Source organism: Bombus flavifrons, chromosome 11, assembly GCF_040668555.2.
Source record: "Bombus flavifrons isolate JBK064 chromosome 11, iyBomFlav1_principal, whole genome shotgun sequence".
Taxonomy (NCBI): domain Eukaryota; kingdom Metazoa; phylum Arthropoda; class Insecta; order Hymenoptera; family Apidae; genus Bombus; species Bombus flavifrons.
Window position 1 is genome coordinate 3,215,406 of NC_138452.1, and position 14,259 is coordinate 3,229,664.

At 37.6% G+C, this 14,259-nt stretch overlaps 1 protein-coding gene across 8 annotated transcripts in view; it reads right to left on the reverse strand.

Annotated features, from left to right (window-relative positions):
- The window catches only part of LOC138185214 (uncharacterized), a 391,900-nt gene that overhangs the window by 221,580 nt on the left and 156,061 nt on the right, over positions 1–14,259 (reverse strand). The window lies entirely within an intron of this gene.

Genomic DNA, 14,259 nt, shown 5'->3' on the forward strand with positions numbered 1-14,259 from the left:
CGTATAAAATTTTGAAGTACTTTCACGATGACTGTGTTATTACCAAAGCTCACAAGATCGGACAATCAATTTACAACGTACTTTTAATGTATTAATTAACTAACACGTTATGTAAGAGATGTATTATTCACGAGTTCTTATTTTCACGAGTTGAAATTTTCTATCACTGTCTACAAACTATGGTGACGTATTAATTGCGAATTAGATCGACGCATGTGCGCATCCTCTAAGTTACGCGCCAGGACAGTAAAAGCGCGCGCAGGCGCGCGGATTTTGAAAGATCTATAATCGATATCACAGTTACACGACGTACGTAATCAAAGTTTCTAACCATTATGGAATATTTATAGAAAGACCTTCTTTATTACTGATATCGATCCTTATAATTATGAATAGCACAGGATGTACGATGTATGATTTAAGACACGCATTTACGTAATTCTACGGCGTTTAAAATTCCCTCGAGCTCTCGACTTATTAAATCATCGTTCGAACTGCTATAATTACGCTATGAAAATAAAGTGTCCGGGATCGATCGTAAATTACACGGTATGCGGTTTAAATTATTGGAAAATGGGTATCTCTCCGGTAGACGGGTCAAACGATTATTCTGAGAATAAGCTTTACAGGATATTCACCCTTCTGTGTGGCGTTACGTGTCGACGTCGTTACCATACATACGCAAGTACTTACGTACAGTGTCGTGGTTATTCAGACGCAACGAAGCATCATCAGAATCGTCTCGTGAATTTCTTTTTATGACAACGCACGCACGTAATTTGTTGCACTTGCGTAACACACGAGAACCTCGTCCACACTTTTACGGATCGTATGCTTTTAAATAATTTTGAATAAATAAAACAGCTCCCGTATCGAAGTTAAAATATAAAATTCATTTTCGCGGACCATACCCTACCCGCTATAGATCTATTTTCATTGCTCTTATCTCGATCAGCGATACTGAAAAAACGACGTTCGATTCGAACGAATTACGATTACATAATCACGATTCAATATGCGTTTCTCCCCATTACGATATTTATATCTTCGTTCCCGGTATATGACAAGGCCCGATATCATGAACTCGCCTTTCGTGAGAACGTGCCGTAACTCAACTTCTGGCGCCCGACTGCGTGACATAAATTAATAAGTTCGACGAATAAACGCGACAGCCTCGGATACTTTACGCGCAATCGTAGAATTGATGCTTTTCGTTTTACGACAGACATCCCGGATGCAAAGGCGATCGCGTGATCGTACCGATAAATATGTTGCAGAAATTCGCTGTGATCGTTTCGCCGATTCGGCCTTAACGTTAAGATTATGTAACGATATCGTCTTATTTCGTAGCCGAACTTTTCAATTGATTCATTTATACGCATAAACACTCTATTTCCTTTTGATTCGTAAGTAGCTTCGCGTGTTCGCTTCATTGTGTAGTTCGATATCGTAATAGGCTATTTTGCGTGAAAAAGATAGTTACAAATGAACTTAGTTGAATAGAGGAACTTTCTAATGCCGTGATTAATGCGTGGTTTTAAGCAGCCTAGACCCAGGCTAAGAAGTTTGGCGTGATTGACCGATACTTCAAGCCATAGTTCCGCTATCTCATCCCTAAATCCACTTAAAACTACACTCAACGCTGGTAATTATTCCCCGCTGTCGCAAGAGAGCCATAGAGCTTCCACCAACTTAAAAGCTGTGATTAATCACTATTTCAACTTGGAACGAACGTTTTTTGCAGAACATCTTACACTCGGAAAAACCGTCGAGTATTTTCTACTTTGTAGACTGCAAACCGCGTTAAATCTATTTACGCGGAAGCGGTACACTCTCCACCGTTTTATCGCTGTTCGATGGACATTTCACCAAAATTGTATTGTGAGAAGCCGATTTAAAATCCTATACCCTCGTTGCTACTTTTCTATCAATACTTTACGCAATAATAAAAGGATACAAGTTGTTACACAATCTCTGTTATAGAAGATAATAGTAATCAGTAAATACTGTACCGTAAGGATATTATCTTATAAGCGATTCGATGGTTATATTTGCTATATCCAATCTTCTTCCTTTTCCCTCGACTCACTGTAACAAGATTTGCCGGACGAAGACAATCGCGACTACGAGATTCCTTTCTCAGTTTCAAACTGCTTGGGCAGTTATTTCCCTGATTAATGCCCCGACGAGAGTAAATATATTTCAACATAATGAAAGAGAAAGAGGATACTCCAAGTGGATTTCCAGTCGGTAGAAACGTGCAATTACGAGGTTCTGGCTAATTAATAATAATCATCTGCGGATCGCTCCTCGTGATAAAGCCTGTATATTATCACGGGTTCCAACTGAACCAGTCGTTTGTAATTACGTCTGTCTTTGGAAGTGGCGATCCAGACTCACGGTTAACACGTATTTATCTCAATTAAAATACCGGCTCCTTCTGAAAACGTCTACGATTACTTGTACACAGTTAGATCCATCATTAATCAATTAAAAAGCGAACCGTGCATAGGATGTCTGTAATTAGACCTATTCGATTGATTTCACGAGTACGTAAGAACTCGTTTCTTTGTACGATACACCTATCATCTGTTTAAATATTTTCTGTCGTTTGTTTCGTTAATACACTGCCTAGAGAATTTCTCCTTTCAAACGAATCTGGAAGCAGAATCGATCTGTCAATCTTAGTTTTTGAAAACATGATTTTATTTAAAAAAAAAATATATATATATATATACAATTTTGGATGGAAAATTAAGAATATCAAGATAATTCAATTTACTTTTCAATCGCAGAACAGTTGGAAATTGCTGCGCGTTATTTGGAACGTAAAACAAAATAAAGAATCTAAAATTACTCGTAAGAGATATTGTTCCATACGTTTGTATAAAAAAGTAATTAGCAACAATTTCGTTGACAAACATTTTGAAGGCTGAAACGCTGTTCTCCACTATTTCACATATTTCTGTTTATTTAATTCAAACCAAATACAGGTCCAATCAGTAACGAAAATGAATGAATAACGCATTTGAGTTAAACGAAAAATCAATAGCTTTCATTAAAAGTTAATAACAGCAGGAAAAGCGAGACTATTGGAACGAGAAAGAAAACGTGTAGGACATGGACGAAAAATGGTCGTGTAAAAAAATGGCACGGCTTCGTTCAGTTGCCGTATAATTGGCAAAAAGGGCTTTGTATTTTGGAACTTTCATTCACTTGATAGATTCGCGCGCGACTTCATTATTTCTGCGTTGCTTATCGAGAGCATCGAACGCTATCGAGATTTTAATTTTCAGGACGAGATGTGCACGCTGCTGCTCTGCTAGAAGTAACGAAAAACGGATCGATCCGGCGAGTACGTCGACTGAACGTAAATTTCCATGATAATGCGTTTCAACGAAAAGTCTTCTAATTAATTTAACAATTTACGGAGAGAATTTATCGCGCGCGTTTCACGGTAAAGCACATGGTTATATCGCGTTGATATGGCGAAACAGACACGTTCTGTAAAATATGCTGTGCCATTCTTGCTGGAAATTCGCCTGAATTACATGATAAACGCGTTTTATCTCGGAAAACATATCTGAATTTATCATTTTATAAACAGGAAGGATTATTCATCGTTTTTCCTATTTAACTGATGATGATCGCACTTAGTGAAAAAATCATTATCTAACTGCTATCTTTATTAATTAAGCTAATATTTATTATGCTTCGGCAAATGTGAATATGTGTATAGGATTATTCATGCGACTGTTTCAGATTATAATAATGGCAGAAAAATGTCAAGGTAAGAAGACATTTTTTTATAAATTCAGCATTGTACGGACATTGAACAATAACTTTTTTCTAATGCAAATGCATTTCTTTGTACAAACCAATATAATCGGATAATACAAGACGTATCGATGCGTCAGATATGTCTCTAGTCAACAATGTATTAGTTAATATTTTAACAAATTGTACAAAGAGACGTTGTCGGCTATTGTAGTACTTGGAGAATATTAATCCGATATTTCTATAATATTCGACAGCTTTCTCAATCATCGATCGGCAATGCTCGTGCAACGCGAAAATACCTATCGCTCAAAGGTAGTTACATTTCTCGAGGGCAGATGTTAGTTTCGCACGGGGTATGCTGCGGTATTCGCGTACAAAATACATAAAATAACGAATCACGGTTCAGCGAGTCAATAACTTCGTTCACGCATGTGTCCACCAGTCTCTTCTGATACTCATATCGTAACACCACTGATGAAATAAAATCGAACATATTCGTTGTTGAAGAGAAATATCATTTGTAACACGAGACCGGGTAGTACAGAAAAGTAATGAAACTTATATTTCAAATTTTCGATAAAGGTATCATATGACAGATATACACAACGAAGGGAGAAAGATAATTTTATTACACCACATTGATAAAATTATTGTTGTAATATTAAATATGAGTTCTTTGTAATCTAACGTTTTGAATAAGAAAATAACACTTGAACGTTTTAATAATTTCGTTAATGATTTCTCAGGTTAAGGTAATAAAATTCGATTAGCTTCCCCTTTTTTCCTACCAATAAAATTATGATAAAATGACTGTACCTTAAAATCACGATCTAAAGTTTCGAGGTTTACGAGTAATCGCAAAAAATTGATCCAGGATGGAAGTTAACAGGGAAAAAGAACCCCTGATAAAAGTGCGGGAGAACTCGTTCATCCTTTTGCAGAAACGACTGACAGAACGCCTGAAGCATTTTCATCAGACGTACCTTCCACCTCTTTTAATATCCCCGTTTGCGATCAGACACGAATCCCGTTGAAGTCGTTTTAATTAAAATCGACAGGAACTTCGAAACGTTATGAGCTCGTGCTTCGGTAAACTCTATCGTTCGATGTTTGCTGTTAAACGTTCTGGTCAGTTATTAATCGCCGTAAGGTATTTTCATTGGAATAATCGGTTGGCAGAGTCGAATTAAAGAAATTCAAAGCTCACTTAATAGTCGACTTCTGTATTGCATATGGATGTGTACTTTTCAATAATCCACTTTTCAATAATTTGCACCGATAAAAACAAACTGTAAATCAATGAAAATACAATCGTTTTCTTCAAACGTGCTACAAATTTATATGTAACTAATATCTTTTTTGAAAAGAATTATAGTCCACGATTTGCACAAGACATTTTTAGCGATTTAATAAACCAAATTTAATAAACATATTAATAGTAGAGAAACACTTCATGGGTTGAAAAATTATCTAAGGAATACAGCAGGGTTCATTTCATTAATCTGAATGGATCTGTTTAAAGGAGAAGTAATAACTCTCGAATCTCTAAGAAGCTTATTGTCTTGGAAAAATAAAGAGAATTAAGAAAAAGAAATACGTATGAAGAAAACAAGCGAGTCCCTGCGAAACAGAGAATAGAAAGAAGCAAAAGAAGGAAAGAAGCAAAAGCAGGAAAAAAGCAAAAGAAGGAAAGAAGCAACTGGCACTCTTTGTGGACAAAACTGGAAGTCGTCAGGCGTTTCAACGTTCCCGGTTTTATCGCGCGATCCATTCGTTGTTTCGTAAAGCATTTGCCTTTCCCCATGGTCGCCGAGGAGTTTCCGCCGAGGAAATCTAGACGACGTTGAATTCGCACAAAACGTGCATTAACGGGAATCCTCTATCCAGACCAATCTACCGTCTTTGTAAGAAACGCTGGTTCCACACTGTGGCTTCCAATCCTGATTTAATAAGCTGCCTACCGGCAAGAAAGTAGACCGCGAAGTTTGTCAACTCTTCGCCTTTCAACGAACACTGAATCTTCCAAAGGACAAAACCGACGTTTGAAAAGCCAGAGGAAAGTGAAAATATCGTGTCAACGTTTCCGCGTGGCGAGATCGTAGACGAAGAAATTGAAAGTTGGCAGATTTCTCTCGAGATTGTTTAAAAATAATGATATTATTGAGCAATGTCGTTTTTACGTTTTCTCCACAGGAAAATATAATTATCGATTCTTCAAGATTTATAAAAAGAATAAATTACTACCTAAACAGAGGGAGATAATAAAGAAATAACTTCAGATATAGCTGAATGGAGTAAATGAGGTTTCATATGTACAATTTTAACTTTTGTTGCAATTACCTCATCATTGTATCATGAAATTATCGTGTTATTACAATCCTTGATTTCATTATCAGAGAATGATGGCCACTTTCATAAACTTTAAATTTAATCGACATTTAATTTTAATACAAAGCAGATAAAAAGATATACGAGACATTTGTAGATGATAATTCTCTTACTAAACCTTATTAATTGGACAATTGTAAAACGAATTATTGCATGGAATATAAGACAGCTAATAAAAATAAAGGAATTAGGTTAGATATAGAATTGAACTAGGTTTGATCAACGTGGCGTAATATAAGATAACATATTACAGAGACAGAAACTTCGCTGTGTCGACATTTCGTAGATATGATTCGTTCTATTATACAAGCAATGTCTCAACTGGGTGCCACAAGTTTTCCGCGGCGTACAGTTTGCACACTGAAATTTCACGTACGAAAACAGAGTTCGTGGACGGAGTTACAGGAATCCCAACATCTGAAGCAACATCTGACACGTAACCAGGTATGCGAAACAAACGGGAGACGTTCCACGCTCGCTAGATAAATTATATAGTTTCCATAATTCTTCGTTGTGGAATGTGACGCAACGATCGAGCACGCAATTATGCAAGCAAGACAATATACCTCCTGATTCTGTTGTTCAGTTCCGCATGAGTAAATAACTGCGGTTAAAAATCTGACCGCGGTTGGCCGGCAAGCGATCCGTTTCAAAATTAACACAGAAAATGGAAATCTGAACTTATCGACCACAATTGTTACGTAATATTTGTAAATAGAGGCCGTGGTTCAGAAGTAGTGAAACATCATAACATGGCCATTGCTTTTTACTTATAAAAGCTCTTTATACTTGTAAATTAGTGACAATACAAATTAATCGATCATACGCGTGTTATCCAACCTGTGTTTTACCGAGCAAAATTTGTTCACAGAATAATTATTATTAATTAGAAGTTGCCAGAGAATACATTAACAGATGCTTCGTCTCCTAAAGAAAATTCACGTCGAAGAACCTAATCTAAAGCATTATGAATCACTCACAGGTCTAAGAATTTGCGTCGGACCACACCAAGAATAGGGAGTCTATCGCAAACTAGGTTAAGACCGAGAAACTTAGCCTCTGGTCCATGGCAAAACCAGAAGACACACTCTGGACTTGTCAGAAATCAAAAGGCACCCTCTGCATCTCCGCGAGACCAAAGTTTTCACCGCAAATCTCCCAAACCTCCACAGCTTCTCGAGATTGGAACACACTAGATATGCTCTACGAACCGGAACTTATTGCGTCCGCTATTTTCCCCTGAGAATTTTGAGTGATACGAGCATGCTTTACGACATCATTGTAGTTTAAGATCAGAGTGCACAACCTTGGAATGGTTTTCGAGGTTCAGCGAGTTCAGAATGATACGGCTATGGACCTTCGATCTGGTGACCACGAAGGTCAAGATTTTACGGCAGACTCCGTAGTCTGTAGCTGTTTCCGTGGTTACAGGGTAGTAAAATTCGGATTTCACGACCTAGAGATTCCCTCGTATTCAGTTCAGTGATACTAACATCCCCAGTGACCTGCTCTTTTCTGGATTACTGTCTATTACTTTGGGGTTTATTATTTTTCAACTTGGGAAACCGTCCCTTTCATGAGATAGGTTTATTGCTACATAAATAGGATTTATAAGCAGGATTTGTAAGAATATCGAACATTTTCCTCACGTGTTCGTGTATTTTCTACAATTCGTGGTTTTATGTTAAATGTTACACGTAGTAGCATTCCACTTATTCGAAGCAACTTGTAGTTAATTCGAACGAAAAATCATAGCTAATGAAGAGAGTCGACGAACTTCTTTTACATGAACGTACACAAACGACCGCTATTTATCAAAAACGAAATAAGAACGTTCGAAATAGAGAAATTCTGTCTCTGAATCATTTATCTGCTCATGAACTTCTATTAATAACGTGTAAACGAGAAATAATAGCTAGTAGTACAACCAGTCATACGAAATCTAGATATATGATAGCTTCTACTATAATTCTTAATCATATCATAAAATCAGACACCTTCCAGAAACGAAAATTCTATCTTAAGGCGCTATATATTTAACACACGATTTAGCGTACGTCGACTACGAGTAACCTAGATTTCGGTCTACCTTTATTATTTACGACGCGACGATTTCACGAAGTTAAAGTTTCGTCAGCCCACTGTCAACAATAATAATTCCAGGCCGCTTCTCCTCGCTGGCAGAAGCTCGACGGAGCAACGCAAGTTGGGAGTTGCGGTTGTTTTAGAGGAGGATATTGTGTTACAACGCGGAGACGAGATCCCGAAGCTGCTAATGCACCAGCATCTGACACCGACTTCATTCGAGAAATATGCACCGAGGGTGTACCGTTACCGGTCGCACAGCTTCGCTGTCGCAGATTATGCAATGCAAAACGAGTAGGAAAAAAAGTTTCGTCTCTTTCCTTTGTTAATTAAATTGCTCGCTCTTTTACGTTACACGCCGATGATTAAACGGGTGTTCCGAGAGATTAAATTGCCCTTCAGTTGAGAAAAAGGCCGATACGTCATGCGAATCTCTGACTGTCTGCTATCTTCCTCGATTTTTAACTGCACCTTTTAATTGGAATTTGAGTAAACCATACTTGATCAATTTGTCTGTTTATATCAAAAGTCTGTGGCAAAAAATTCGAAATATTTATTTTTCGTTTTTGACTAACCTCGAATTTACTGTATGAGATTATTGTATAATTCAAATGCCTCGTTTATCGTCTATGAAGTAACGAGATCATAAGGAAATAAATATATCATTGGTTATACAATTGGACCCGTTAACTAAGACCTCTTGCATCGTAATTTACATATTAATAATATTGATCAACTGATAAGTTACAAATTTATATAAATTTAATAAATCAGAAATTCTTCTTTTATAATTTATTAATTTTTGAATGAGAGTAGGTAAAAAGAAGAAAAAAGTAACATTGGCTTCTTCCTATTCCCTTCGTTGCTATTATTCAAGAGAATTAATCAGTTTTGATACACAACATGTAACTCGCGATTTGCAAAACTTCACTGATATTAATTTAATTATGCGAAACGACCGTAATAAGAAATTTGGGACAGTACAATGTAAGCTTCATCGACACGGACGATTATTTTTAAATATAGGTTCACTGAACCTCCAAAAAGAGTTCACAGGGAGAAACCTCTTGCCGAGTCCAACCTGTAACTTATTATACCGTGCAACTACGCTCGGCAATCAGCAATTTTTTTCATCTAGCCTGCAACAGCGTACCGTCATCTGGCACACATTTTTTCCCTCGGCGTTCCTCTTATTTTTCCATGATCTCATCAAAGAGCGCCAACCAGCCAGCCTGTGGTTTAAGTTACAACCAAGAGAACGTTGGGTGCGAAATAACTTGCCTTCCTGGTGGCCATTTCTGTTTCGCCATGATTTTCGACCGACCAGACGTTCCCGTTGCATTTTTTACAACGGAAACAGCGAGGCAACAGCGGCCCACAATTTAGGTTCCACGGGGACCGGAATGAAATTTTCGTTCTGCCACTTCCTCGGATTCTTCTTCGTTCCGAGTCACGTACTACGTCGCTCCCCCTTTTTCCCCATTTTTCTTCTTTTTATCACGACCCTTTTTCACGACCTAAAGGAGCAATTCTCCAAGAATTCTCCAGCTTTTCCTTCAAGGAAGCAGAATCCGAGTTAATAGCTGTATTTCGTGAGAAGAGTTTACTTAAGATCTTTCGTACTTCGCAATGAATTGTAAGAAATTTGTAATTTGTAGGATTACGATCGTGATTTCAATGAACATTCAATTAATACTCAGGGAATGATTATATGACAATCCACATGACATATTGCACAAGGTTATGACCATAGTTATTAAGTTTCTGCAACAACAGTACTTACTCTATTATTCTCCAGAAAGGCACACGTATGGGAGCAGTAACTGTCACTTTACTTCTCTTACCTGCAATAAAGGAGAACAGATATTAGTTTACATGTATGGTAATCGAATTTACTTTAAATTTAATTTCAATGTACTACGCGCTTACAAATTATAAAAGATACAACCATCGACAATAGAAGTTTCGTTTAGACGGTAGAATAGTCTCCTAACTCTTACCCTCGTTTTCTTTCCTCGTTTCTTCGCTCATAAACTATACCAGTGTAGTTTTTATACGAATTACTGCTACGTAACACCTTCGACATAAAAAAGGAGCAAACGAAACCACAAATTTCTTGCGTGGGTTACAATTCACCAAAAGACACTTTTAAATTTTCGAAATCCACCTCGCTACATTATTTATAGAAAGATTATTTAGAAATGTTTCTTTTCGTAAACTTCCTTCGTCGAAACATAATTAATTTATACATACAATCGGAGCCGTAATACGGAACCCGCATACAGTTGATACACGAGTGTATTTGATCGAACTCTAACGAAAATTTCGTTGAGAAAAGTGGACTTCTACCGTATGTCCCTGTTAGTTTGTTCTGTTTGAAACAAAATACTTTTCTCATTCATAGTTCCAGTACCAAGATAGCACTCTGTACTTATATTACTATCGTGATTTCTATTCAACCTTATTTTAAACAAGCCATTAAACTCTAACAGCGCTCGTATTTCCTCGTAGTCTTTCACTGCCATTTTCGTTCAGGCTATACCAATAGCCAGAGTGCTTTATAGCTGGTCCAGCAGAGCACAGTGGATACGATGTCGTGTTTAAAACGAAACACAAGTCCGATTCGCATAAAACGTCGCTACCAGTCGGATTAATATTATCTGTTCCCCTAGCTGTGTTAGCGAGACAGCTCCGCAAGCTCGAAGCTGTCGCCAACGTTAATGATAATACCACCGGCGGCCGAGTATTACACGTTTATTGCTATCCGGTAGCCATGGCTGTTGTTTTACGGCGTCGTTTGCCCTTTAAGGGAGGACTGAGCGCTAATTCAGCCGTGAAACCGAGTCCTATCGTCCGATTCGTGTCAAAGCAGTTACTTGGCCTTGCCGAGATCCCACATGGTAATTGGGACAACGCGACTCGAAAAAGTTCTGTGATTCTAGAGATTCTGGAGATGTACAATTTTCTGTATAGGTTTCTCAACTTTTAAAGTTAACTTGAAGCTAAAAACCAATTTAATATACTATAATAATATAATATAATATTAATAGTTTGAGACTGTTATGTGTCCATGAATATTTAATGCTTATAATATACTCAGTAGCATATAATATGCTTATGAGTCCTGTAACGTACTTGCATATTTTCGTAATTAATTACGTAACGCGTAGAAATGAAAGTACTTGTGGTACGGCGCATAGAAATGAAAAGAAATGTGAAAGAAAATATGAAATAGAAAGAAAAACGATTGCATAGGTTAACATATCGGAAAAAAAGGAAGCTACTTCAATGCTATGAGTATATCCTTCTTTTCGTATGCGAAAGATTGCTCCGATCAACTTCGCTGCATTCTAATGAAAAGACACGCTACGTATCTCGTGCAATGAGTACAAAGAAATTGATACAGAAGTTCTAGTAGAAACATGAAATTTTAAAAGATTCGAGGAACCCTTCTCTCATAACTTATTCGCCCTCCTTAATTTCAACTACCTACACACGTAACAAAGTACACCTTTACGAAACTTCCTCGTCATTTATGCAACGATCCTGACGTGTCCCGAGAACTTTCATCGAACCCATGAATTTCAGATAAGAACAAGGGTACCTATTCGACGTAGAAACCCTGCAACCTCTAGTAACATTAACGAGAGCGCCTCAAACTGCATCAGCGCGAAGTGGCTTATTAAAGTAACTTAACTGGCCGCGCGAGTATAAAACACCGGGTTGTCTCGAACGTCGTAAATCAGCGTCGATAGCAAGAGCGAAAGGCACGAAACGCTAAACCTAAAAAAGCGTCGAACAACGGTTTTACTCGCGTTGCTAACGAACGCAGGGCTACGCTCGTGGTTCGCTTTGAGTTCACTGGCCAGCGTCTTGAGGGGTCGAATGCCACGCTGCATGATTCTAAGTGGTTCGTAATAGACTTTCAGGAAACCGGCACTTTTAGAATTTCACAGGAGGGTGTGATTCAGCCTTTCTACGCGCGGGAATGCGAGGAGAACGACGAGATGAGGAAAAGGTAGAAAACGAAGAAGAGGAAGGAGAAAGAAGGGGGTCAAGCGAGATTTCGACCGCGATTCCGTATGCGAGCAGCTGTCGACTGGTCGCGATGTTCTGCTCGTGCCTGTCAGCAATTTTGGTAATTGCTTCGGCTTAGCATGCCCGACGTGGAACGCACGACGATGCTCGCTGCCCTCGCGTTGTATCAAAATGCCAGCTCGAGGGTGGAACGTTGACGGCGTAATTTGCGGAACGAGATTGTTATTATAATTTTCCCGGTAAATGGAGATGCCATTCCGAGGGTAATTTAAACCAGTGAAACATGCGAGGTGTTTACGAACGTTCCGCCAATTTGTGGCTGCTTCAGAAGTGTCCTTCCGTAGCAACTTGGCTGAATAGTTTCGGCGAATTTACGTTTAGAGGTTTGTACCAGTGTTTCGAAGACTGCTGTTTGCTTCGCGAAAGGAATAAAGTGTCTCGAGGGAAATAGTAACGGGGAGGAATTCAAAAACAGGATGTCGAGAAATTTTGACGTTTTTGACTCGAGAAATATAGAATTAATTCTGTTACGGTGCTTGAATTCTTATGTCTCAGCCTCGCTCATATTTTATCTTAAAATTAAACGTTAATTTAAGAATTTCTAACTTAATTGCTCAAAAATTAAAATTTATGATAAATGTTAAAATTATTGTTGCTTTGAGGAAGCTTTTAACGATAGAGAGGGATACAATAGAGTACAAATTTACTAAAGTTGAAGTTAGGTTCTCTAGAAATGAGACCAGTTTTTGGAACAACACGCGTAATTCGAATCGCAGGGAATCAACGTTGGATTCGAATTAAACACGCTTAATTTCAGACAATATGCTGTACAAGTTGTTTCAAGCTGCACATCGATCAGACAACAAACAATACTGATACATGACACGGTATGTGCTCGGAATGCAAGCTCAAAACGCGTGGCGAGCTCGCGACACTCGCATTCGAAACAAATACCATGCCATCGATTTGTTCAATGCCAACCACCGAATAGCTTGTTCGTGTATCTGATTTGTCAAGCGTCCGTGATTAATTTGGACAAATTGAAGGAAACAGATCACATCGAATTTAAGCGAATAACGCTTGCACCGAAGTTCCTCTGAATTCATCGTGGAATTCTTCTTAATTTTGATGCAACGAATTCTTAAGTATAATATTACAATATACATTGCGTGCAAAACTTATTCTTAAATTTCTTCCGTTTTAATGTAATTCAATTAGTGTGGTTCAATTTAATTAAATAATATACCGCGAAGCGAGAAAATTCTGTAATTAGATACAGTAAAAAATGTATGGAAAAAGCCATAAATTAACATGCAAGAACAATTGCTTCGGTTGCACTAACGAATTACGCGCAAGTTTCTCTAAATTACTTCTGTTCGAAACATTTCACAATTTCCCTACGCTTTCTCCCCCATAAATCTTTCCATATGGCACGTTTACTGCGTCGAATAAATAAAGAATTGATTAAGTATAATCGATAATTTTTCCAAATTTTTCCCCTTCGAGATTATTATAGAAGAAAAGCTCGTTAAAATGTGAAGTAGCACTAACGAAGGCGATGATCGACCACACAAATATCACACGTCCTTTCTCGCCTAAGAAGAATGTCCAATAAATATGCGACACTTTTGACACAAAATGATGCTACAAAAGAAGCTTATACCAGAAGTCAATGACAACCTCGGAGAATAGAATAGAAATGTGAAATTAAATTCAAAAGTATTTAGATTCTTAAAATAAGTTCAATTATTTCATTCAATATATGTTTCTTATTAAACCAATGTGTTTGCCAATAACTTCTAAGGTTTGGTGCAACCTTAAGAATAAAATTAAAAGAGAAATAAAAATTAAAAGAGACAAATGTTTCGAAGATAAATGAAAATACACTTAAACGTAATAAGAAAATATTTAAAATACGAAAAGAAAATGATGGTTCGCGTGAGTGTTCCCAACAGACTTCCTGGTTCC